Source organism: Pseudonaja textilis, chromosome 1, assembly GCF_049901715.1.
Source record: "Pseudonaja textilis isolate UNSWEBS1 chromosome 1, rPseTex1.2, whole genome shotgun sequence".
Lineage (NCBI taxonomy): Eukaryota > Metazoa > Chordata > Lepidosauria > Squamata > Elapidae > Pseudonaja > Pseudonaja textilis.
Window position 1 is genome coordinate 132232464 of NC_141990.1, and position 27802 is coordinate 132260265.

The following is a 27802-nucleotide window of genomic DNA, read 5'->3' on the forward strand; positions in this document are numbered from 1 at the left end:
GGAGGAAAAAAACTCAGGTGAGGAAAACTGTTTCAGTAGTAAATGCCTTCAAAGGCAGAGATGGGGCACAATCAGAAATATTGGGTGAGGGAATTACATAACCAAACAGAATGTCCGAGTCATACATTGCACAAAGGCAAAATATGGTTGGTTTGGATGCCATCTGAACCCAGCCATTTGTTTCATTTGTAAAGCATGGGTTATGGCATACTACTGGCAACAAACCTAGCCATTTGTGGCTTGCATGAGCATCAAATAATGGCTTCGTGAAATGTCTGAATCAATAAGAGAGAATCTTCCATGACTCAACCAATACTCCATTTTCAATATGGCCTACAGGAACCTCGGGAGCGCTGGGGGGCCCTGAAGCTTTGTCCCAAAATATGTACAATTTGAGGAAACAGTATCTGTCCCAGAGGTGGAATTTGGCAGGTCCTGGCCAGTTCTGGAGAACCGATAGCAGAAATTTTGGGTTGTTCAGAGAACCGGCAAATACCACCTCTGACTGGAGATTTTACAGTATCCTTCCCCTGCCACGCCCACCAGGCCACACCCACAGAACCGGTAGTAAAAAAAATTTGAATCCCACCACTGCTCTGTCCCCTTTCAAATTTTCCATTTAAAAAAAAAAATCTTTGCCACTGACTCTTATCAGAGCATCATGTATAAAATGTAAAAGGAACCTGAGCAAAAACATAACACTGTTTGGTTATTTAAAAAACAAAGGTATTCGATGGCTGAGTGACCTTGGGCCAGTCGCTCTCTTAGATCAACTCACCACACAGGATAGTTGTTGTTATGGGGAAAACAGAAAAAACGTGTGTTGGATATGTTCACTGCCTTGAGTTATTTGTTTTATGCTGAGAACATAAAAAGTGAAGTAAAACATGTAAGTTACCAGTGTGAAAAATCAGTTTAGTCCATTGAATTAAAGGACTTAACTTAAGGCCAGTTGTGATAGCGCTTATTAAATAAGAAGGACTGATTTGGGCTAGAGCTACCCTATATAAATTTCACAAATTTTGGCTTCACTTATCAGTTTCTTACTACACAGATTGTAGAAGTATGTCACACTTCACTCAAATTCCTGATATTTCTTTTTTTAAAAAAACCCTAAAATTCTGGAATTTACTGATCCACAGAAACATATCCAGAAGTTCCATAACAGGGCGGTAACTTTTTCAGAAAGACAATAGTCAGGCAAATATATGGATGCCACCTGATGACAATGTCATCAATTGATGACATTGGCTTCTATTAATTTGGTGGGATATTTATACCCCCAGGAAAGTGGGAAAACGATGATACAGAGTATAGCTTTTTTTTTAAAAAGAGCACAAAATTTAGGACACTCAAAGAATACTGGAATAGTTAAAAAAAGTTTCCAGCAGGTTTCAAAACAATCTGTTGATAAGTCAGCTGGTATAACCATTGTATAGTATACAGATTCATCATAAAGGTAGTTATAAAAGGTACTAGAATGCAATAAGGCATAAGAAAGGGAAAAACCAATTTGCTTGCCTATACATGCATTTTAAGATTTTAAGTTGGAGGGAGAACGAATGCACACACCCACGCAGAGAGAAATCTGCCAAAGGGCAAGAATTGGCTATTGCTTTCCAGGTGAAGTAACAAGACAGCTGATTAAATTAAGAAGTGGTGGTAGCATTCAGTCCAGACTGCAAAGTGTTGTCAATTATTTGAGTCCTGAACGAATTTTCCTAAAGCGGCTTACAGTCAAGACAGCATTAATACAGAACAGGCACGGCTTAAATGATAAGTGCATTTTCCACTACTTTCACATTGGGAATTTTTTTTTTTTTTAGTTAAGAATCTTCCGAAAGTTCAAAGCATTGCAGAAACGTATTATTGCAACCCCGTGGAGCACCTTTGAGAAATATTATTGCATATACAATGCACACACATGCGCATAGTCTTGAAAGGAATTTGAATCCAATTGTCAAAGTGTGTACCTCAGGGACAACTCCAAATTCCCCCTGGAAACCATCAGCGCCCATCAGGAAGCTGGGAATATAGACCTTCCTGTTCACCGTACCGTCTTGGATGACAATACGGGAGAAGATGCAGCTCCAGTTATATTTTTAAGATCGAAAGTGGAGCGGTAACTTGTACAAATGCTTCTTTTAGAGCAGGCAGTTTTCTAAATATGATGCTTCTTCTCTTCCTGTGCAATAAGCACGATTCCATTAGCTAAGCACATTAGCTGAAATTTCGTAAAATAAAAATTACATTGGAGATGATGGCATGGCTCTCCTAGTGATGAAGAGTTACCGAGAAAACATTTCCACAGGTTTGAATTGCATGTTCATGTAGAATTATTCAATATTGTTTTTTTAAAAAATGGGGGCCAAACTAAACTATGAAGGAAGCAGTAATGCAGATTTAGCAAATGGCAGGACATTTGGACAAAACCTTTCTTCTATTACAGTCGGCATTTCTCTTTTGTTTAAGTCAGTGGCCCCCGACCTTTGGGGCACCAGGGACCGGTTCCATCGAGAGAGGTTTTTCCGGGGACTGGAGAGGGCATGGCTTTCCATTCTGCCCGCATCCCACAGGTAGGGCTTTGCTTGTTCCCGAGGCCTGGTTTCTGGCATGTCGTGGACCAGCGTCAGTCCATGGTTCGGTGGGGGGGCGGTTGGGAATCCCTGGTTTAAGTTACACCAAGTGTGGCCAAGGGCCTGTTTTATTTGCTTTCCCATCCAGATCTGGAATGTTCATCTACCAAGACAGAAAACTGGAAATTAAGAATGAACCAAGTCAGACCATGCCATGGAAGTTCTAGCTAAGCAACATGGCAACTACAGCATAGATTTATGGTGTCCAAAGCACAAGGTTTTCTTCTATCATTAAGAGCATAAAACCAGGGAATGCTATAAAGGGTGTTTCTCACATAGCCATTAAGCAGCGTGCCCGAAATATTTATTGCCATGTATTGAAAAATGCCCTTACATAATTTTAAATTTGTTTTATTTTTCTTTAACTATCCAAAATGCCTTTTGCACATTCCACTACTTCCACACTGTGATTTTTGTATTTTGGGTTAAGAAGCTTCCAAGGGTATTCAACAAAAGCATCGTAGACCCATATTATTCCATGTACAGTACATGCAATCTAATAGAAAAGTTAAATCTAAATCTGAACGACCACCTGCCATCTCCCTTCATTTGCAGACCCTATAGTAGGTAGTTAGTAGGTTAGTTAAGAAATAGAAGCCCTGACCCATTGATAGAAATCCCAAAGGTGCTTTGTCAAGAAGCAACTGGACTTTTTTTCTTTTTCTTTGAAGACGTTCCTCTTCTCATCCAAGAAGCGAAGTCTTCAAAGAAAAACCAGAAAGTCTAGTTGCCTCTTGAAAAAAAACCATCTTTGGGACAACCATGACCTGGATGACTGAGAATCTGCATAGACATTAATAGAAGCCTTCAACCCCTGGCCATTTCTGGCACACCATTCAGCGTTCGTGGCAAAACTATAAAAGCAATTATCCAATAGCCTCTGCACTAAGTGTTAATTATTCATTCAGCTTTTTCTGTGTTTTTTTTTAATAAAGTTTTATTAATTTTCTACTATTACATTTAATTAGTGCTTAATAAACATCATGTTGTCTGGGTTGTTTTCTTTGCTTAACAATACAAATCATATTCCTAATCTTAACCCCTTTTTTCGAGCCACTGATAAAATAAATTCCATGTTTGGTAGTATTCTGTATCTTCTTTCTGTTTAATCTTCAATGTAAGTCTGTCCATTTCTGCACAGTCCAATATCTTCTTAATTATCTCTTCATCTAGTGATATTTTTTCATTCAGCCTTCATTTCAGCCTTCAACTTTAGCTTTGAGTTGAACAAGGTTTGACTACAACTCAGAATGAAAATTATTTGTCATTGCCCTCTATAGTTAAACGTTCTCAATCTTTGTCAGCTTCGAAGAGGTAAAACTGTTTCCTTTTATTTTTAACAACCAGCAGACAAGCTGCCACTGAACCTCCCTTGGCAGGATGATGCCATTTTGTGGGAAATGTTATCTGCTGAGTTTGTGCTGACCCCATAGTTTTTAAAGATAGAGGAGCATTCCAATCAGTTGGTGGCCGTTCTAGCTGCAGTGTGAAGTGACATTGCACTCTGTAGCATTTAACTATTCTATCAATATTCTCTTCCCCCCCACCAACAGACACTAGTTTTGTTCATTTGAATAATGTGGGTCTGTGATGATTTCTAAACACACCCATTTATCCCAAGACTTTGCTTGAGAAAGAGTTCCTATTTTTTCCCCTCCGTACACTCTATCTACAGATCATGTTTGTCTATGACAGCCACAACTGGTTGGATGGACACACAATTGGTAGGCAATTGGTATAGAATTGGTAAGCAGCTGAGATGGAAGCACAATGGGTAGGATCCTCTGGCTAGGATGATCAGATATCTGCACAGGGAAAGTAGGACAGGGACAACTGAAAAGGAGGACCAAGTTACTTTTTCCAGAATTAGAAAAGCTTTTTTTAATTCCAGGAATGTGTTAGACCTGGTTAGGCCACAGAGTTGCGCATGTTAACTTGTGGCTAACAGTTAATAGAGAATTGTTACACTATGGAGAAAAGCTTCTCAGGACAGCTTGTACATTCTTTAAAAAACTGGACAGTAGTTGATTTTAAGGCTGTGCCTTAAGGATGGAGAACATGAAGACAAAAGGGAAGATATGTTAGGTTCAGTGTATATTTTCTCTAACTGATGCTTGAGGTGCTCACTGGCTTCCTTACAAACCACATGAAGTTCCTTTTGCCAGACACCAGGTAGTCTGTGGCAGTTTTCTAATGTTTACAAAGACAGATGCATCCTAACTCTGTTTAGGTTTTTGGAATTGGAGTGACTGGATCTATACAACAGGAGGACAATACAAGTAGTCATTGACTTACAGTTGGTCACTTAGTGACTATTCCAAAATATGACAGACTCCGAGGGCTACTTATGACCTAGATTTGAAATTCCAATGGATGGTGTCTCAGGCACATAATTGTATTTGGAGCACTTGGCAATTGTCTGTCTGAAGCACACTGCAGTTATGTGCCATGATTTATGATGTATTTTGCAGGACACCAACATTTACTTCTAGTTTCTGGCAAAAAAAGAACAATACAGACAACCGATTCACTTAATGACCATGGCATTTGCTTTAGGACCATGCCATTTGATTAACCACCACGAAAAAGATCATAAAATCAGACATGATCATATGATGAACCAGTTAACCACTATGACTTAAGAGCGTAATTCCAGGGTCAATTACATTCAAAATTTGAGGGCTACCTGTGTAACATGTTTCAGAGACATGGAGCGGAGTCACATTTTATCAAAAAAGCTTTTGAGAAGCAGATCACTTAGAAGTTTAGTTAACACAAGCTGAGGCATTAAGGGATGGAGATACAGAGTTAACTCCTACCATCAATCAAAGTGTAGATCTAAGTAAACTTACAATTCTTTCTAACTCTGTGTAAAAAGAAGGGTTACAATAGTAAGCTGTACCATTATAAAGAAGCTAGGTTCTTTATATTGCAAAAGTGAGATTGTCTGCCTGCCAGTTTTTTGCATTTTTTTTTAACAGCCTGCACTCATTTAGTAGATACAGCACGGCCTGCCAAAATATTCCTAGTGCAGTTCCTTGGCTGTCTTCCTTATGAACCCTTGCAACTTATTTGCCCTTAGTCAACTCTGGGTTCTGGGTTCTGATAGGAAAGGGAAAGTGTTCATGTAGAGTACTATATATCTAGGAGAATGTCACGCTTTGTACATTTAGTTATCAACCACTCTGGCAAATGCTTTATGTTATCTCCAAGAAGCAGACTGCAGAGGGGGGATGAACTGCAGCAAATCAAAGTATATTGCTAAGAAAGAGGGAATAGCCGCCTCCCAGGCTTATGGTGTTCTTCCAGCTGTAGCCACAACTCCATAAATAAATTTGCCATTTTATTACACAGACCAATTAACAGTTGCCTAGACCTGACATACACTAGCAGGCCTTTGAGAAGCTGCCATATTTTCCCTGGCAAGGTTATTGTGTTTCCAGCAACTGCCTGAGAGGCAGACATTCAAAATAGGAAAGCTGTTCCCATGTCCGTGATCGAACTAAATTGCAGCCTGAGTTGTCATAATTTGTCCCAAATGACCCAGTGATCTTTACCACTGAGCAACAATATTGGCATCTTTTTCTTTTTTTAAAAAAATCCTGGGCTTGCCATACCTTTCGCTACCGTTCCATGCAGCCAAAAGCTTCACTTCTTGAGTTCTGGGCACATTTACTTTCAGAAAACACCAGGGTACGCTAAGCTAGATTTTTTGGGATCGGTTTGTGGGTTTACTGTGAGCAAATGAAATTGTATCAGCGTCCCAATTTACCACCTCAAATATATATATATATATATGTGGCTGAAAATGAGGGCGGAGGCATCTTCTTTATCAAGAGGATGAAAAGAAGGTACTGAACTTTCCCCATACTATCCCTATATTGCTTCTTCACAACTGATTGTCCCAACCTCCCAGGAAAACAGCAATAGCATTCCAAAACCCCAAAACACATATTTGTACTAGAAGCCTAGAAACATAACCGATCCAAACACATAAAATGATAGCTATTGAGCCAGTATGTTCTGGATCTCATTAATCGGACTACTTGAACTATTCTGCTCTTCTGTTCCACTGATCCAGTCATTCCAGGTCCAAAACCGTCTTCATTCTGTTGACTTCCAGATAGACTAGGCTTCATCTGAAGGACACCATGTAGGGAAAGGTCACTTCAAGTCAATCAAACCACAGCATCTCCTTATGTTTTCCAGTAATGATCCTTAACGTCCCATGAAAACAGAACACAACATGCAATATCCTTCTACAACCTAATGATCTCCATGCTACTGTCCAGAGTTCCAGGAAAGTACAAACCTAGCACATTGGAAGGGCTTCATATTGAAAAAAGATGGCCCTGTGCCACTGGATGCTTAGGCAGACAGAGGACTGCCTAAGGCCATGAATGTCCTCGATCTTGCCAAGTTGTCTAATTTGAAGGCGCTGTTAAGAAACAAAAAGAAGCCCAAATGATAGGAGTGACCGATAATATGAGTGTTGAGTGGTAGGAAATCCTTTGCCTAGATGGAAGTTCCAATGACTACAAGTTGCAGTCAGAGCCTTCATGCTTACATGCTAATACGATGTGACTAAAAGACCAGTAGCAGCTGGCAGGAAATGGGTAAGAAAGCTGACCACAGATAAACTGTAGGACACCGAGGAGCAGTAGGAGATAGACTCTGAAGGAGGAAGCAGCACTTGCAGGCTGCTTCATCAAGGATTGCATGCAGTACATTTCACCCTGTGACTGAAGGATGAAGCCAGCCGATAAAGGCAAGGGGACACAGCTGTCAGGCTGAGATGAAGTAACTCCCCAAGGCCTGGCGCCTGCTGTGGTGCAGCTGCGGATGTTTCTGTTAAGAAGGATAAAGGCTGCCTGTCACAAGAGGGCTCCAGCCGGTTCAGGATCATGTGATAAAAGATCACACCATACAGACACCTTGAAATTGCTTTTTTGGAATTCCCACTGATCGGAAGAGACACACACACACCCCTGACTAAGTGTTTGGGACAACAAATTTCATTGTTTTCAATTCTCCCTGCTTTGGAAAGAGACATATTTTCTGGGACACACATGTGAGCTTTGGATGGTTACGTGAACGGCCACTGCAAAATCCAGAGGTTGGGACCAGGAAAAAATACCAAATTTGGTTTGCGTTTTTCAATTCTATATGTCATTGGGTGACTCCAAGTCCTCCAGACTCTAGTGCAACTATCATTCTCAGGCATTTTATGGAGGTGTACAATCCTTAGCAAGAGTTTTCCACCATGTTCGAAGCAAACCAAATGCATTCCAAGTCAACATCAATGCCACATATTATCTATTGAGGGGGAAAGAACGAACTCGTGATGTTGACGTCCTTTCGAAACCAGCTGTTTCTGCCCAGCTTGCTTGGATGATACAAAAGCCCATCAGAAGGAGATTCACCCTGGAAGGGTGAAGAAGGAATTTCCTGACAGACAGAATGGTTAATCAATAGAACAGCTTGACTCCCGGAGTCATGGGTGCTCCATCAGGAATTTCCTGACAGACAGAATGGTTAATCAATAGAACAGCTTGACTCCCGGAGTCATGGGTGCTCCATCACTGGAGGTCTTTAAGAAGATATTGGACAACTATTTGTCCGGAATGGTATAAGGATTCTTGCCTTGGGCAATGGGGTTGGACTAGAAGACCTCCAAGGTTTCTTCCAGTCCTATGATTCTATATCCATAACTCACAAATGCAAAACTGAACTGAAAGTAGATTAGGATCTACAGACACATATTTTACTTCTGGAGTAGTTCAGTCATGATTTTTTGACACCCAAGCGTTTAACAACAGTAGCAATACGGTACCAATACAATTCAAGCAACTGAGGGATAATTGGGAGTGGATTTTTATTTCAAGGCCCAGATTGATTTATCTTATATTGCTATTATTATTTGCACCACATTCCTCATGCAGCATGTTTGGCTTCTAGCTACAACGATTACAAAAGGTCTGGGAACCTAAAGTCTGCTCATGTTTACAGTAATGGGCCCTTGCATTTACCAGATCTTTAACCCACTGTGTACTTTTATTCAACAGACAGCATGAGGTGTAATCCTGGAGAAGTATCCATTTTGTTCCCAAGTATTTCTAAAGTTGCCCACTGCTGCCCCTCATTTTATTGTCCTGAATATCAGCCAGTTGTTCTGATTTTGTTCTGTGTCAGCTTGAACACCACAGAGGAACAACCGCATTTGGACTCTGGCTGACCCACAGCAGATTAAACTGTTGCCGTTTTCAGTGAAACAAGTACAACAGCATTCTCCAAGGCCTGGAGAATAAGGAACTCCACAAAGCTCTGAACTGCGGATTCAGTCCATGCAAACATTGTGGTGTCTGGACGTATTGCCAAATACCAGCTGGGAGAGAGAGAGAGAGAGAGGGAGGGGGAGAGAGAGAGAGAGAGAGAGAGAGAGAGAACACACTTTGGAGAGTTTCTACAATAGGAAGAAGTCTTATAACAAGATCTTCCTAAAAACCTTTCATGTAAGTTAAGAAAGTGGTGCCCTCTGGATTAAAATACCTAAACCTAAGCCTGTAGCTAATTCTCTGTCGTGATTTGGTCAAATATTTACTGTCCTTCAGAGGCAACCGAGAAGTAAAGCTCTCTTGGACTGAAAGGAGATCTAAGGAGAGATCTAGTGGGACAAGGGATTCAGAGGCAGCTTGATGAAGATTGTTCAGCCTGAATCCAGGACAGGTGAATGAGCTGTCCCACATATAGCCTGGGGAAGCCATGGAAGGCTAATCAAAAAGTTGTGTGCATTTTACTTGGCGCCAACCTGGCAACCCTCATTCTGTCATGGCTGCCTCTCCAACTGCATTGATGAGGGACCCTGGTTCTCCATTATCTTAAGGTTTAATAGCCTCCACATGCCAGGCAACAGTTCAGGTTCGAGGCCTGACCTCATGCAACAGTGTGAGCTCTCGTTACTTGCCTCAGCTCCTGCCCAACTAGCAGTTCGGAAGCATGCAAATGCAAGTAGATAAATAGGTACCATTTAAGTGGGAAGGTAACAGCGTTGTGTGAGCCTTTGGCATATAGCTATGCTGGCCACCATAATCATGGAAATTGTCTTCAGACAACACTGGTTCCCTCAGCCAAGAAACAAATGAGCATTGTGCCCTAGGAGTCGGACACAGGCGACAGGAAAACCTTTGCCTTTACTTCCTGGGGCAGAGCTGTGCAGGTTTTATTGGACCCAGAGCCACACTAGTCTTGAAGTGGTATGTCAAAGGCTGTACTTCAGGACACAAGATAGGAGTAAACCTGCAAAATTTTCAGAATTGGGAAAGGGACAAAAACTGAATAAATATTACTCATAATTAATCCATTTAACACTCTATTCTCACATTCATGACTCCCAGATGGCAAATAAAAGAAGCAGTCGAGGAACAACCAAAATCTGTTCAAACCCTGTTTATTCATATACAATTCTTCCCAGCCACACATACATAAGCACAAGGGCTGTGCAAAATATTTGAAAGAGGTGTTTGCAAAGCACTTTGGCACAAGCAAAGCAAAGCTCTTGGAAGCGTCCTTTGCTAGCTCCAATTTTTTTTTCATGTCTCACAAGCAAAATTTCTCTGCAGGCAGCAGGACAAGGCAGAGCAAGACATACCAGTTGCTCGATGTCTATGAATGTTCTCGATCATCCAGTTCATGATTGAACTAAAGATGCTTTTTCAAAAGGCAATTGGACTTTTTTTTTTCCTTTGAAAACATTTCACTTCTTCAACTGAAGAAGATTCTTGGATGAGAAGTAAAATGTTTTCAAAGAAAAAAAAAAAAAAACCAAGAAAGTCCAGTTGCCTTTTGAGAAAGCCCCTTTGGGACAGTTGCTTGGTGGTTTGGGGACGATGGGCCACAGATCCCGGGAAGTGTGTATTTCTATTACAGGGCATCACCTCACCATCCATCACAGCTCCTACCGAGCACAGTCTAGAAATCAAGCAGGTTTTACGTGTCAGTGTGTTGAGAAGGAAAGACTTCAAAGGGTGAAAATTACTGAAAATCTCAGGCTGTTTGCACAGAACAAATTATCAGTCGTCTAAAATCTTAAGGAGAAAACTAGAAGCCTTCCTCAACTTCTTAGAGCAAAAGATAAACCACTATTATTTCCAAAGTTTTATCTTTTAGCCAGGGAGCTTTAGTAGCCTATAGGCTTGCATCCTTTTGTAAGGCGTTTTCCAGTAAAATTTTTAAAAAGAATAATGATATATTCTAACTCCCTTCTTCCCAAACTACCTATCCTCCTCTCTCTTGCAAACAAAAGCAATATAAACGGCTTATTTCTCATTGCAGCGTACTTCTCCCTGAAAGAAAAAAAAAATCTTTCTTTTTTAATGTACATCTGCAAACTGCTGCCAAATCATTCCGATTTCACAATATTCCCTGTGTACGAGACGACTTGGGGCCTGGCTGCACCCTTTGTCCAAATCATCTCCTTGGAAGCCAGGTTCCACTCTGATAATCAAACACGATAAAGCCTCACACCTGGACAGCAGCTGTTGCGAGCTGCATCCACACCAGCAGCCTTAACTAATACTGTTAAGAGCTCAGCTGTGCGGCTGACTCACGGTTTGTTCCTGGAACTGACTGAAGGAGGGAAGGATGCTGTGGGTAAACTCAGGATCATCTGGGCCAGGGAGCCGGTAGCAGACTGGCCTCAAAGCACACTTCCATGTGGGTGAAGATAGAAAAACACCCGCAATCAGCTGAATGGGGAAATGTGCAAATGCCTGTCACAGGAAGAAGAAAGCTGCTGCTACGAAGACCTTGGATTCCAAACATGAAAGCTGGCGGGGTGACCTTGGGCCAGTCGTATCTCTCCGCCCACCACTCACCCCACGGGGGTGGGGTTGCTGGTGTGGAGAAAAGAGGAAGGAGGGGGATTAGATACACTCACCGCCTTATTTATTTTTAAAAAAACAATAAAAGTAGGATATAAAAATAAATAAAGCATACAATACTTTGACATTGCAGAACATGCATTAAAGCAGGGGTGTCCAACCTTGGCAACTTTAAGACTTGTGGACTTCAACTCCCAGAATTCAACTCTCAGCTTTGCTGGCTGAGGAATTCTGGGAGTTGAAGTCCACAAGTCTTAAAGTTGTCAAGGTTGGACACCCCTGCGTTAAAGTATAAAACGGCCTGATTTGAATTCCAATTCTGATTCCACCCTGGGGACTTTTTGATACCCGAATTGTTAGCAGTTTAAGGACATGTGCCTATGAACTAACTTCGTGTCATAAATCCTTTGAGTCTCAATACAGATTCAGATCGTCTCAACTTATGACCTCAACTGAGCCTAAAATTTCTGTTGCTAAGCGAGACATTTGAGTGAATTTCGCTCCATTTTACAACCTTCCTTGCCACAGTTAAGTGAATCACTGCAACTGTTAATTGGTCACAGGGTTGTTAAGCGAATTGGGCTTCCTTATTGACTTTGCTGATCAGAAGGTCGTAAAAGGGGATCACATGACCCTGGGGACAGAGCAACCGTCTGCAATATGAGTCAGTGGCCACGGGGATGCTGCAATGGTCGTAGATGTGAAAACGGTTATAGGTCACTTCTTTCGGTGCCGTTGTAACAACGTATGGTCACTAAATGAACTGCTGTAAGTCAAGAACTATCTTTACTGGCCTCCAACTGTATTTTTTTCCCTGATCTATTATTGTAAATAAAACAATCTACTTAATGAAAAACTATTGAGTTGAATTCAGTATAGCGGACACCTCAGATTAGCTTTATGTCAGCCCACTAAGAAACCTGTTTCAGACACAGACAATGGCTGAAGAGAATCCACGCTTACTACGGTTGCACAGTAGCAGGGAGTAGAAAATAAGAAAAAGAGAAACAGATTAGCTTTTAATAGCATCTTAGCTTCCTACAAAAACAAATCTTGGGAATTGCTGAAAAATAAAACTTGGCTCTGTATAGGGTCTCGTGTTTGAATGTTTTCTTTTAAAGTGTGAATGGGCAACTCGTGATGTGCAAGTTACATGTAGTCCCAATTTCCTCTTTTGTGTCTTTTCGTGCCTCCTTTCTCAGAGAGCACTAGCAAAATCGAGCTGCAAAATGCCAAAATCTGGGAAGGTCGATAAGGAGGGGAAGAGTTATAGAAATAAGAAGCAAGCCAGAGGGATTAAATCCCCATCATCTTAAAGTATATATTTTATTTAATGCCATTCAGCTCCTCACAAATAAAAAAGGGCAGCCTGGCATATATAAACCACTGGTTGAGAAATGAAAGGGGAGAAAATTCTGTGCTCAATTTAACCACTGAATTAAATTCAATTTACGCTCAGGGATCTGTGTTTAAGAGTTAAGCCTTATCCTATAATCCTATGCCATATTTACTTGGAAGTAAATCTAACTCCGTTCAAATAGGAGTAATCTTAGGGAAATGAATGGTTGCACCTTCCATTTATTATTATATTTTTCCTTCACTAACAAGGATAGCAATTGGTGTCGGGTTTTTGGTTTTTTTTGTCGCAGGCCTCAAAATATTTTTTCCTGGTTAAGCTAAACATCGTTTCTACCTGATCCCAGTCATCAGTCTGAAAAGCCAATATGGCATCAGTCAATGCTGAACGTATTTAAAATCAACGTTATAGAGTATTTTTACTATTAAAATCATATTATAGGGATGCTGAAGAGATGGTCTAATCTTCTGCTATTCCAAAAGTGTTTTTTTTTTCAAAAGCAACTGGACTTTGTTTTTGAAGATGTTTCGCTTCTCATCCAAGAAGCTTCTTCAGTTCTGCTAATCCTTTGCTAGTTAAATTGTTAATTGCCTTCCAGAAATACTGCTTTTTTCCCCTATCCCTTTAGATAAAAATGGGAAGACATCAAAATCCTGTTAGGCTATTTAGCTACTTTTTTTATGAACATAGGGCATTTTCCACTTGCTGTGAATACTTCTAACAATTTAAAATCCTACTCCTTTAAAATATTGACTGCAGCTAATCTCACAGCCTGATTAATGAAACAATCTTAAATCCAGCTAGATATAACAACATTGGATTTTAATTCAAGTTGTATTAGGCCTTCTGTGAAATTTAGAAAATTATAGGTTGATTTCAGATAACAAGTGTTTTTGATACCTAGCTTTTGAAAGATTAGGATAATGAAATGTCTAGTTTCTTATTAATCTTTTAGGAATTTTACCAATTTCAGAATAAGGTAAAACATGATTAAAACGATTCCAGTCATAGGTCTTTTGATTAGGGCTACACACAGCAAGACTGGAAAGAAACATAGAAAAGGAACTACAAAATCTATGAGGTTTCACCCTAACAAAGTCATCGCTTGGTCTGGACTCATCAGAGGCCGAATGGTTTCAATAGATGGAAGGAGTTAAACTCCAACTTATCTGGAGGGCCCGAGGTTGAGGGAGGCTACATTATAATGTTGGAACAACTGGGGAGTTTATGATCCAGAAAGTGCCAATCTTTATCTCAACAAGAATGAATCTGGAGTTTACGTGGCTCATTGCTCTCATCATCTAGCAGGGAAACAGGAAAACTTTGAGCTGCAACAAGCATAAAATACTATCTTTTGCTTTTTATTTTGTGAAGGCTCATTAGCACAAAGGCAAAGTGTAAATATTTACAAGCAACAAGCTCCTATGTCTTCCTTCCTTCTCCTGATGATTATTTAAAGAAAGTCAGGACCTTGCAGAAAAATCAGATGCTGTGTCTTAACTGTGCTTTTTTGGACAAAAAAATATTACCAAAAATAAAATGAAGCGTAAAATTCAGTGTATCATCTCTGCCGAACAACAAATCATGCTGGGTGTTTGGCACTTTTCTCTGAGAGAAAATCTCAGAGCATATTAAAGTCATATGACTAGGCAGAATGGCAAAAATAAAAGAGTTCTGCATAGGAAAACACGCGCACCCCTTTCTAGAGAAAGGTTATTTCTCTTTACTTGGGAGTAAGCTTCATAAAAAGGCATTTTACTTTCAAGTAAATGTGCATTTTTCTTGCCCAGTTAATGAATTTAAAGTTAATACTATATTTGTGAATAGGGTTTCCTCATTTACTCTTATACAAATCCTACGTTAAACACAGGTAAAGGAGTCCCTACAGATTTTACTCCACTTGTTGTTGCCAACTCTAGGGGGTAGTGCTCATTTCCATTTCAAGGCCATTGAGCCAGTGCTGCCAAAGACATTTCCTTGGTCATGTGGCTAGCATGACATCAAGGAGCGCTGTTATCTTCCCATCGAAGTGGTTATGTTTATCGGTTCGAATTTGCATGTTTTTGAATTGCTAGGTTGGAATGAGCTGGAGCAAAGGCAGGAGCTTACCCCGTCACGTGGCACTTGGGTCTCAAACCTGAGCTGCCAGCTTTCCAGCAGACAAGCCCAGCATCTTAACTGCTGAGCTACCATGCTGCCCCTTTGTTAAAGCAAAGTCAGAACTTAATAGTTTTAGCAATAGAATTATCTGCCTTTAAGGCCATATTCTACAATTGCATCTCTTTCCCCAAAGGGACCTTTCCTAAGAGATAGTCTTCCAGTTATGTTGGTAATGCAACTCCCCAAAATTTCAGCAACCAGCATAAATGCATCGGCTGCGTTGGTTGAGGAGTTCTGAAAGCTGTAATCCCACCTTATCTGGAGGGCACCGACTTGCAGATGGCCTTTTCTGGGACAATGGATGCATTTTAACATCATTACTGAAATTCCAATTTACTACCTAATTTCTCATGAAAATAAAATTTGGCAAAGTAAGTACAAAATGCTGAACTAGGAAATTGGCATACAGACTAGAAACCTCCCACTCAGCATGATGGGGTTATGTCAAAAAAGAAAAACTTGACATACTAATGGATTCCTGGTATTTTTATCTCATGCCGTAATTTCTAGTTACCACAAGCAACTTATGAGCCTTAAACAAAAAGTGGAGAGGAAGGGAAGAAGCTCTTGCATCACCTTTTCCTCAAAAGTCATGGTGGTTTTCTACAAATGTTTATGCCTTAAGAACAAAAAAAAAAGGATTGTGCTGGGTGAGAAACAGGAGCAAGAGGAGGGGTAGTGTAGAGAAATGGAAAGAAGTTAAAAAAAAAACAGAACTGCCACCAAATATGAGTCATGTGGTCCAATTCTCACCTTGCCACATATGGAAATATTAGGTAAAATATGTTTCTTACAACTGTATGAAAGTAGGCAAATGTGGATCATTAGAACACCCAAAGTTGTTACCTGGGCAGCAGCATTATAGATCTCTCTCTTCTGCCACATCCTGTAATGCCCAGGTGCCACATGGGAGTGGCAACAATATATTCTGGGGCAGAAATGGTATTTTTGTCCTCAAGACAAATATTTTGGGGCAGAAACCCAGAAAGCCCCCTAAGGAAGAGCCCATCCAACAGAGCAGGACTAGTTTTAGAAATGAAGTTCTTACGGTCCCTTCCCAGCTGTAGAATTCATATTCATTCTAAAATCAGACTGTGACCCGCTCAGTGGTGGGATTCAATTTTTTTTTACTACTCGTTCTGTGGGTGTGGCTTGGTGGGTGTGGCAGGGGAAGGATACCGCAAAATCTCCATTCCCTCCCCACTCCTGGGGGAAGGTTATCATCGGTTCTCCGAACTACTCAAAATTTCCACTACCGGTTCTCCAGAATTGGTCAGAGCCTACTGAATACCAGCTCTGGACCCGTTGGGTTAGTAAATAGTTCGCGTTTTTTATTTGTTTTCAACAACAGCCATGATAGCTCCCAGGATTGAAGGATAGAAATCTCGGAGCCAAAACTTATTTGCAATTGTTGATTTATCCTTGCTTTTTAAATTCTGTTCCTTGGGGAAAACTGAAGCTGACATTGTGTTTTCTGTTTTAACATGTGGGTGAGATCTATCTAGATTTAATTGTGTGTCTGAACTAGGGATTTAACTTGCAACTGTTTCATTTATTCCATATACATCTTCAGGTTTCACATTAAGGGTGGCCTAAAGCTTTTTTTAAAAAAAAAAAACCTGGCTGGATTAGGCAAGCCTGAATTAGATAATGGACTTATAATGTATGATGATGTATCCTTAGATTTCCAACAGAGATACTAGGGTTCCAATCTAACAGGGTTGCAGAAATCTTGATCACCAATAGATTTCAGAGTTTTCTGTATCTCTTTGCTGCCATCTTGTAGTCAACTAGAGTTCTGCCTCACCAAGATCTAGTGAAAGAGGGAGAAAATAGGAATTAGAATTGGGACTTCAATTGTAATGCACAAACACACACATTACAGCAACACTCATGGAAACAGTTCATTTTGACCTGTTTTCAATATATTTGTGAAGTAGGAGCATTCATATCCCTATTCCCTTAAATTGGGGTATGCAGTGAGATGATGAAAACATCTAAATAGTATTCTCCAATAATACTAGAAATACTACCATAAGGGTCAGTAGGATGCTTTGGGTTTTATTGCTGTGAGTCCTTATACTCAGAATTCTGTATTACATTTTAACAAAGGCAAGTGACTAGCAAAAGTTACTAATGTAGACAAACATCTAAACCTTAATTTGCCCAGGTTGTAGCAGAAATGGCCAAAGTATTCAGCTTCTTCACTTACTTGAACAAATTGACTGTGAAACCTAAAACCAGAGATTTGAACATGGTAATGTTTTCAATGGCAGTTTGAGAATAATATAACAGCAGCGTTAATTCTCCACTTCGCTATACTAATTCAGTGAACGTGGTTTGGAAAGAAGCCAGGGCTCTGCAATCCATAAAAATACAAATATCTGTCTGCAGTTTCTGAAAGCAGCTGTATCTTTTTCTGAGGTTTCTGTATGTCTGCTTTCAGAAATGGATAGATACCGACATGGGACATAGAGGAAACAAATCCAAAGCACTGCATAGCCTTTCCTATATAATGTTAGCAATTTTACTAAAGCAAAGGAAAAGGGGCCAGGGGAAGTGCCAGTTACCCATAATGCACTGCCTGCAGTGCCCAACAAAATCTAAGACCTCAAGAGTTAAATGTATGACACTTCCATATACTATCCTTGGTCGTGATATATAATATTAGATATTAATCAGAAATAAAATAACATTGTTTTAAAATTATTATTGTAAACATTTTCAAAGGATAAACTAAAATGCATATTCTGGACCAGCGGTCACCAACTGGTGATCCATGGACCCCTGGTGGTCCTCAAGAAAATTTGGGTGGTCCACAGAAAAAGTATTTGCATTTTTTATATTGCACTAAATCAGGGATCCTAAAACTACAGCCCCTGGGCAGGTTATGCGCAATGAAAGTTTGTGTTGCTGCAGAGAGTCTCCCTCTTTGGGGGAGGGTTTGTGCGGGTCGGAGGGGGTCAGAAATTCCGACTTGGGGTCTGTTTCAACCTTCTAGTGCTGGGCTTTAGGCGAAGGCTGGAGGGAAGTGCCACTGGTGGCAAAGAGTCAGAGCGCCTTGTTCCAGTGGGACTGCATCATGGCCTGGAACTGGCTGACCATCTCAGCCCGCTGAGCCTCGGGTGCACGGTACCTGGCCTTGCACTCCTGCAGGTCTTCCCTCTGCTGGGAAAGCTGATCCTCGTAGTCCTCAGTGAGGTGCTTCTGCTGAGCCTCCTTCTCGGTCAGATCCAATTTGAACTGAGCCAGCAGTTTTGCCAACTCTTTCTCGTGGTAGCTGCTTAACTCTAACAACTGCTTCCTGTTGGGGCCCTAAGAAGCCCAGGTGGGCAGGCAAGGAGTGTCTGGGAGGGGAGGGGTGAGTAGAGGCTAGCGAGGTGCCCCTCAATGTGAGTCACATTGAGTTGGCCATGCCCACCCCAGTCACATGACCACCTAGCTACATCCACCCAGCCTGTCATTAGGCAGATCGTATTAGTGATCCATGGGATTTAAAATTATGAATTTAATGGTCCCTGAGGTCTGAAAGGTTGGTGACCCCTGTTCTGGACAACCTCTTTTGAGTTATTTCTGGCACACATCGGTCAAGAAAAGAAGGATGGCTGTCACAACCCAATCCCTTTGGGCATGCCCATGACATCAACACATATACTATACAAAAGAAGCAAGACTTTGATCACTTGAATACCACCGTCTCCCACTCACAGATCCCCTTCCCCAGTGGCACGCTTAAAACTACAGTCAGAAATTAGGTACAATAGAGCTAAAAAGAGAAAACTGGATAGGATAAGAAAAAAAGAATTAAATGCATTAACCACAAGCAAAAAAAAATATGTAAAATATAACAGAGACTCCAACTGGGCACAGCCCAGTCACAATTAGTATGATCTATTAAGCAAAAACAAAAATAAATTTGGAAAAATACTATATAATCAATACACATTGTGATGTATTTATATCATTTTACAACTCTTCTTACTACATTTGTTAAGTGAATCACTGCAGTTGATAATGTTTTACAGATAGGGCAAATCTTTCAATCAAAGCCTCCTAGCACCATGTTTAAAAATTATGAAGAAAACTTTCCTAAAGTGTCACTCCATTTCTTTGCCTTTGCCATCTGAAGATACAGTTTCCATCCTTGGCTCTGTTCCTTCCCCTTTCTCCTCATACAGAATTCTTCAGAGTCAGCACTGAGAGCTATGAAGGAAACAGAAACGCAAATGAATCCTAGAGTCCACTATTTCTCCTATCACATGTGCTTGGCAATTGCCCTGTAATGCTCAAAGCCAAGTAGATGCAGGTGGATTGTCTCCAAAGGGAAAAAAAAGTGCCTCTGAGGCCAATTGTTAGCTCAAGAAATGGGATTTGGTGTTGTAGAGCCACTCTGGCCTCCCAGCTGAAGGTTGCAACCTTGGCATGTCAGGGATAAGAATGCCTGATTGTTGAGCTTATGAACTCAGATGTGTTTTTTGTTCCCCAGAATTAAACTAGTTTCCAAGAAACTTCTGGAAAACATAGCTTGGTGGCAGAGTTCCTTAATAGAAATTCTCAAGTTTTCAACTAATTGCAATTACTAGTATCTGGGAGGGAGGAACCATGGTGAAAAAATAATATAAATTCAAGATACATTTGTAATACAGAATTGCCCTAACAGGAATTATTTTATCTTAGTAAAAAAAAAGCCCTGATTCTGTCCCCCCACCCAAAAAAAATTGCATCAAAATTATGCAAGAATGTTTTCAGTTGTCAAGCCATGTAAATCATCCGTCACTTCGCAGGGACAGGTATTTTCTATGTAAATTGCCACAATTCATCCACCAATGGTTGCTTTTTTTAACCACCTTCTCCTGAAAGCAAAGTCTGCACTAAGGGGCAATGAAATGAAGCAATCATCATCATCATCATAATTATTTCTTCAGTTGGCTTTAATCTTGTAGCTTGGTCACCTGGAAACACTGAAGGTCTTTCTCAAACGCTTAAGCGAATTAAATTTTATGCATTTGGAAGAGCCAAATGATTCAGACAGCTTTGCATGATTTATATACTTAACCAGGATGTGGGGTTTTTCCCCCCACCTATAGTGAAATAATCCTGAGGTGGTCAATTTCACCTGCATTCATAAAGTTATTTAGCCTTGGGTAGCTTGAGAAAAAAATGTTTCACTCCATGTTCTATTATGCAATAGGATGCAAGTGTGCTGATACATGAGACACAACTATGAAGACATGACAGATGGGATTATTTGAAGAAAAAAATGAGTTTGATGTAAAAAAAATAAAAACATTCCCAGAACTAGAAAGATAGAAAGGCATTACTGTCCCATATCTCTTTCTCTCCCACTTCCTTTTAAAGTCGTAGGCACATAAGGCACAGTGTGATGTCACCGTGTTCTGCATAGGGATGGGGAACAAATGAGTTTCCCCCTGCATGGAAATTAAGCTAATTTCATATTTTCAAACGAATTGATGAACTAAACACAAGTTATAATTTGACATTTGCATTTCGATAAATCTGCAATGCATTTTGCCAGGATACTACTACCGTCATATACTACCGTTGGCATGAAAATGTGCATATTCATGAAAAGAGTCGATGAAAATGCATTATATTAAAGGGAAATTGGCAAACCTGTATAGTGTATACAACAGAATAATTGCAAAGGAAATACATTTGAGAAATGTATGCAAGTTGCATATTCATTTTTAATAAACATATTTTGTTAAAAAAAAGATACAGTTCATGAATGTACTAACCTTACAATTGGAAAAACAAGGAACTGAGAGAACTTTCAAAATGATTCATAAAACGGAGAAAAGGGACAAAAATGGACAGATTGACCCATCTCTGGTTACCCAAGGGTTTACTTACACTTCATGTTACAAGCAGTTGGCATATGAAATGGGGCAACATGTATCATGACCTATGCACCCTAAGTACCGGTAGTCCTCTGTTCAAAGTTACATGACTGTTTTTCACATCGTGAAACCAGGCTCAATAGCAGTAACTGTGAGGAATAGCTAACACCCAAGAAGATAGGCTCAAGATCCAGATGCATCTTGACAGACTAGAACACTGGGCCATATCTAATAAAATGAAATTCAATATAGAGAAAAGTAAAGTCCTACAGTTAGGCAAGAAAAACCCAAAGTACACATATAGACTGGGTGAAACCAGGCTCAATAGCAGTATCTGTGAGAGGGATCTTGGGAGTCTTAGTGGACAACCAGCTAAATATGAGCCAGCAGTGTGCAGCAGCCACCAAAAAAGCTAATGCAATCCTAAGTTGCATTAACAGAGGATACAATCATGATCAAGGGAAGTACTAATACCACTCTATAAAGCCTTAGTAAGACCACACCTAGAGTACTGCATCCAGTTTTTGGTCACCACGCTATAAAAAAGAAGTTGTGACTCTAGAAAAAGTACAAAGAGCAACCAGGATGATTAGGGGACTGGAGGCTAAAACATACAACGAACGGTTGCAGGAACCGGGCATGGCTAGTCTAGTGAAGAGAAGGATCAGGGGAGACATGATAGCGGTCTTCCAATATTTGAGGGGCTGCCACAGGGAGGAAGGGGTCAAGCTATTTTCTAAAGCACCTGGTAGGCCAGACAAGGAATAATGGATGGAAACTGAACAAGGAGAGATTTAACCTGGAAATAAGGAGAAACTTTCTGACAGTGAGAACAATCAACCAATGGAACAGCTTGTCCTCGGAAGTGCTTGAGCGGGGGGGTGGGGTGGGGGGATGTTGAACTAGATGACCTACAAGGTCCCTTCCGAGGCTGTTAATTTGTTAAGTTGACAAGACAATCCTTGGATGGAGATCTTTAGCAGGGCTGTAGGTACTAACATTCCAAAAGATCCGGGTTAAGTAGTACAGCTCTTCCTTTGCTGCTTCACTGTGGGAATCCAAGTTGTTCTGAGTGAACTTTGCTTCAGCTAGCCACGAATAACATGCTGACTCAGGGTCAGCTTTTAAGAGGGAACTTCCAGGCTGACTATACTTTTCCCACGAGGCAGTCCCTCCATCTGTTTCAAGGAGGCCTTTAAGTGTGTGTGTGTGTTGGGGGGGGGCAGGAATAAGCAGCAGAGGGGAGGATCATGAGGAACACAGGATGAAGAGAACACCAGAGACCAAAAGAAGGCCGAGAGTTGGTGAAAAGCCCCTGTTAGCAAGTAAATCCCTTCAGCACCAAAACATGAATGCTTGAAAACCTGCCTCACTTTTTTTTAGTTATTGTGATACCAGATGTCCAGCGTTAGCAACGATCTTCTGGTAAATGCATTGTTGTTCAAACTATAAACTATAGTTTTATAGTTTTTATAAACTATAAAACTGGGGAGCCTCTGCTGTTTTGTGGCTGGAACTGGGGGTCACGGTCCTTAATACAGGTGGCCCTCGACTTACAACAGTTTGTTTAGTGACCGTTCAATGCCACCATGACACTGAAACAAAGTGACTCACGATTGTTTTTCACACTTACAGCCCTTGCAGCATTCCCACTGGTCACGTGATTATAATTCGGATGCTTGGCAACCAACTCATGCTTATGACGGTTGCGGTGTCTCGGGAGTCATGGGATCACACCTTTTGCATCCTTCTGACAAGCAAAGTCAAAAGGGAAGCCGGATTCTTTTAACAACCATGTTGCTAACTTAACAGCTGCAGTGATTCACTTAACAACTGTGGCAAGAAAGGTTGTAAGCTAGGGTAAAATTTACTTAACAAATGTTTCGCTTAGCAACAGAAATTTTGGGCTTAACTGTGGTTGTAAGTTGAGGACTATCTGTGCTCTTATACAATAACAGTTCTTGCTTGGTTTTTCATAATCTATAGCATTTCTGATACTATTTTGCTTGAAGTGCTATTAATTGTGGGGGATTGCGGGAGAAAGCACCCCAAACCCATGAATATATTGGTCGAAAAATACATGTGCAAATTGTCATTTTAGTATCTGGTTCCTTTGCTTCTGGTTACGAACTTATGTTCCAGTTGGAAGAGCTGAAAAGGAAAGGGTCTTATAGATGTAGCTATTAAGAGATTAGAAGAGAGGGAGAAACAATAAAACTTAGCCTTACTCTAACCCTTTCTGTGAATAAAATATTACACTAAACGTTATCCTCAGAGAGTGATTTATCTATGAAACAATTACAGTATTCCTGACTCATCTAGTAGAGATGACCTGTGGTAACACTGAACATTATTTATTACACAAACACACACTCAGCCTATCTCCAAATCCATCTAAGGTTTTATCGTTCTGTGGGCAATAGGTCCACCTTGCCGTTGTGGAATAAACATTAAAAGACACCCATGACTTGAAGTCAACTTCTGGTGATCTCAGGAGCATAATCGTGCAGATTTTTTGGCATCCTTACAGAAGCGAGATTTTTTTTTTAAAAAAAAGAATAAAACAAGAATTTTTATTTATTCTCTTTACAATTAAAAGCAGATTAAAAACAATGTTAAAAAAAAGCATTAGCAGCAAAAGCGTAACATCTATATCATGGCTGGCAAGAACAAACCCAACAAACTCATCAGTAACAATAATATCTCCCAGGCCACTTAATCTGCCTGTCCTCATGTCTTCATCACTGTCTTAAGCCCTACAGAGTTGGGGCCAATCCCAGGGTATTTTGGGGTACTGTGGAAGGTACTGAGACAGAAGAAATGTCAGTCCCACTAAGTGGACCAGACCATTAAATCAATTTCACAGGAAGGCTACAACCACTTGTATTGATATTGCCTATAATAACTTGCAAACATCTGATTGTACTATACAGGTAGTCAGAATAACAGAGTTGAAAGGGACCTTGGAGGTCATCTAGTCCAACCCACTGCCCAAGCAGGAGACCCTACACCATTTCTGACAAACGGCTGTCCAGTCTCTTCTTGAAAGCCTCCAGTGATGAAGCACCCACAACTTCTGAAGGCAAGCTATTCCACCGGCTAATTGTTCTCACTGTCAAAAAATTTCTCCTTATTTCTAGGTTGAATCTCTCCTTGATCAGTTTCCATCCATTTTTCCTTGTCTGGCCTTCGGGCGCTTTGAAAAATAGATTGTCCCCTTCCTTTCTGCGACAGTGCCTCAAATATTGGAACACGATTATCATGTCTCCCCTGGTCCGTCTCGTCATCTAGGATTATGATGGAAATTAGGACTGGGATTGCTGTCACTAAGTGATGCAGTCAGTATACATCATCAGACTACATGGCTTAGCAATAGAAATCTGGGGCAATGCCTATTCCCCCATTTTCAATAGCTAGAACGGGGTGTGTGTGTGTGTAAGGCTTAGAGAGGGATGATTCAGTGCCAGGGCTTCCATGTCCTCACAAAGCCACACATCCAAACAAGATAACCCTATACTGCTGAGAAACAATAGTCGAAAGAATATAAATGTACTGCATGCTATTTGTTAGAAATGCAGTTTGAATATCTAGAGCCAAAACAAATCAAAATCAAATGGCAAAAACAAAGTTAGTATTCTGGAATGATTAGCAAAGACACTCACAAAAATATATGGAAGAGAAGGCATATTTTCTACAAGGAGAAGTTTTCCTTCAATTGTATGTGCGTGTGCGTGTGTGCTGGCAATTAATATATTTCATTTTCAAGTTCTTTCCACTTCTCTTTTCTGCCAGGAATAAATATTTATTTCCTTCCTCCAAATTTATGTTTGCATTAAATAAATCCATCTCACTTTATAGTATATGATATATGCCTACATGCAGCATATGTATACAGCAATATTTGTAGACTAGTGTCAATCAAATGATTCACTGAGAATAACATGAATTGCAAATCTGACTACGAGGAGGGAGAGAAAGAGAGAATGTGCCTGGCACAAGGCAAAAAAACAGTTTCTTTTAAAGCACTGTATATGTTCAATTACATCATATTAGATTAAAAGAAATATCAGGGTTTGGAGCAGGCATATTGCATGCCTAAAGTTTTCTCTGCTTTAATGGATGCTGCCTTCAATGATGCCACACTGTAGTTCAGGAGAAGCACCTATCTCTGAAATGCATCTACAATAGATGGAAGTGTCCCGCTTTATCTTCTCTCTACTCCACCTTGCAAATATTATCCAGGGCAAATATTGCAGCAAGATTGGTTCCTTTTAGCAGGGGGACCCATGAAACCATGTGGCTCAGCTGACTGCAACGCAAAGTCCAACAGAAGCTCACAAGTGGTCCTCACTTAAAGACCAGTTGCTTAGCAACCATTGAGAATCCCCATTCAAAGCAATTCCCAAGAGCTACTTATGACTCACTGCTGGAGTTCTGAAGGCTGTGCCATCCCACCCCTGTGGTCTCCGACAGCTTGAATTGCATCAACGGGGCAAAGGAAAGGAGAAGAAAGCTACTCCCCTTTCCAAAGGCATCAGTTTCTTTATCATTCAGCAGACTTCTTAACTGGCAGAATCGTTAATTGGAACAAAGCATTGAATCTAGACTCCAAATTCATCCCCCCCCCGCCCGGTTTACAATTAAACATCACCAGGCTGAACAATAGCACAAGAGATCTGCCAAACAGCTGCCATCAACAAATCACAAATATCAAAAGACCGAATGAATATGTATCTTCTCAATAGAAGACTGCATTGGCTCTCGGTGAATGATAATACTGTTGAGAAAATGTAAATTTGGACACTTCAGATGCCCCATTGGTTGGAGACAGAGTGGTACATGAAGAACACTGAGTTGGCTGTGGAATTGAGGCAGGTTTTCCTTTCTAGTAGTGCTTTGCCTCCATTTATCCAGCCCCTTGAGCCCCAAGGAAAGGCAAAGCAAAAATCATAGCAAATCACTGTGAGAAAGAAGGCATATCGGCTTGGATAGCAAATCCCTTGCTTGAATCTGATTTATACTCTATCGTATATGACGAATAACTTGATCGTCACCATTTTACGTCAAGTGATAATTGTAAACATAAAAGTTAGCAAACGGTCAGCAGAATCTGCCAACAATCAATGTCAAGCTTAGATGGAAGCTTGACTTAAAGTTATTGTATTTTATGTTTGGGGACAAGGACATTATTTGAATAAAGTTTGTTAATATGCATCTATATCTGATCCTATTTGTGGCATTGGGGGAGTCATTGACATAAGATAGAAATCTGTGACCAGTCTCCCTGAGACAGAGGGAGGAAAGGAAAAGGAAGTATGATTTCAAAAGGATCCAGTGATGCTTTTATTCTGAACAAAAGAATTATGCTTGTGGTAGAGCACGGGTGTCAAATTCGTTGCCATCATGTGATGTTTCATGACATTTTTTCCCCTTCACGGAGCTAGGGTGGGTGTGGCCTGAGTGTGACGCATCTGGCCCGGGAGCCGCCAGTTTGACGCCCCTGTAGGGTTTAATCTCTTCCTTCAGATTTAAAACACACAAACTGAGTGAAAACATAACACTGCTTCCACCACAATCACCTTCTATTGGCTGCAAGTGTTGTGAGGCTCAGTCAATGGAAAAGGACATCAATAAAATGATTATCTTCATTTTTTTTGTTTTATTTCAGGAAATTTGGGCTCTGCAGTATCACAACAGAGGCTTTTACAGTGAACAAACAAACAGATTCTTAAAGTTGGTAACCAAACCTGTCCTTACTCTAAAAGGACAAAATCAAAGAGACAGGGAATGATTTGTTTTTAACGTATGCATTTTTTTTTACTGGACTTATAGGCTACTTCAGTTGTCACCAACTCTGAACAGCATACGTACCCAACCTTTGTAAAATAGAAAGAAAAATCTTACTATGGTAAAGAACAGACTGTAAAACAGCCTTACTCACCTGGAAATACAAATGATGTTAAAATCAAAACAAATACCTTACTGTGAGAGAGGGAAAAAACTGCAAAAATGTTGCCGTCCAAGGCTTAGCATCAGCAGCGCTCTCCACCTCAAGTTATCAGATGATCCTGGATGCAGTTCAAGGTGCTGGTTATCATCTTTGAAGCTCTGGAACTGGATATCTCTGGGAGCATCCCCTTCCAATTATTCTGCCTATACAATGAGATCTCTGCCATTCTGGTATCTGTGTGCTCTAGAAGCAATGGGGTTAATACAGGCTATTGCAAGGGTCTTCAAACTTGGCAAATTTAAGACTTGTGGACTTCAACTCCCAGAATTCCTCAGCTAACATGACAAGAGGAGGAATTCTGGGAGTTGAAGTCCACAAGTCTTAAGCTATCAGGATTTGAAGACCCCTGAACTATGGCATTTCCATCCTAAAGGCCTCCAGGCACTAGGCCAAAGAACAAGGAGTCAAACTCTCCCTCCTTATTAACAACTTGCTTGGTTCTTTAAATTTGTTTATTTATGTATAGCCTGCCTTTATTATTACCAAAACTGCCTAGCTGACTGATGCCTAAAAATGCTCTAGATCTTTGTAACCATTGGCTCCTCTTTTTCTTTTCTTTTTTGCACAATCATTCTGCTGACAAAACACACAATTCCTCAGCAAACCAGAAGCTCCCCGTTTCCAGAATTACTGCCATTTTCAAAGGAACCCATGTTCAGGAGGTGAGAGAAACAGGCTAGGCGCAAGGCTGCCCTCTGTGCAGAAAGTCCTCCAATCTACCAAATATTTTTGGAGTTTTACTTTTGAGGAAGTGCTTTTGGACTGTTGAATTCCCCTCCAAGAGTCTCATGGCAAGAGAGAACAAAAACAATAATGGGCACCTGCAAAGAGCAGAACTTCCTTGTTTAGGAACGGGAATGGCATTTTCTTACTATATATACATATATATACAGTATATA

General features: G+C 40.5%; 1 long non-coding RNA gene across 1 annotated transcript in view; it reads left to right on the forward strand.

Moving 5' to 3' along the window:
- LOC148127811 (uncharacterized) overlaps positions 1-23898 on the forward strand; it is a 65096-nt gene extending 41198 nt beyond the window's left edge. The window contains exon 4 of the long non-coding RNA XR_015740200.1: positions 23827-23898. This is a non-coding gene — a long non-coding RNA (uncharacterized LOC148127811). The remainder of the gene's footprint in view (positions 1-23826) is intronic.
- Positions 23899-27802: the final 3904 nt, after the last annotated feature.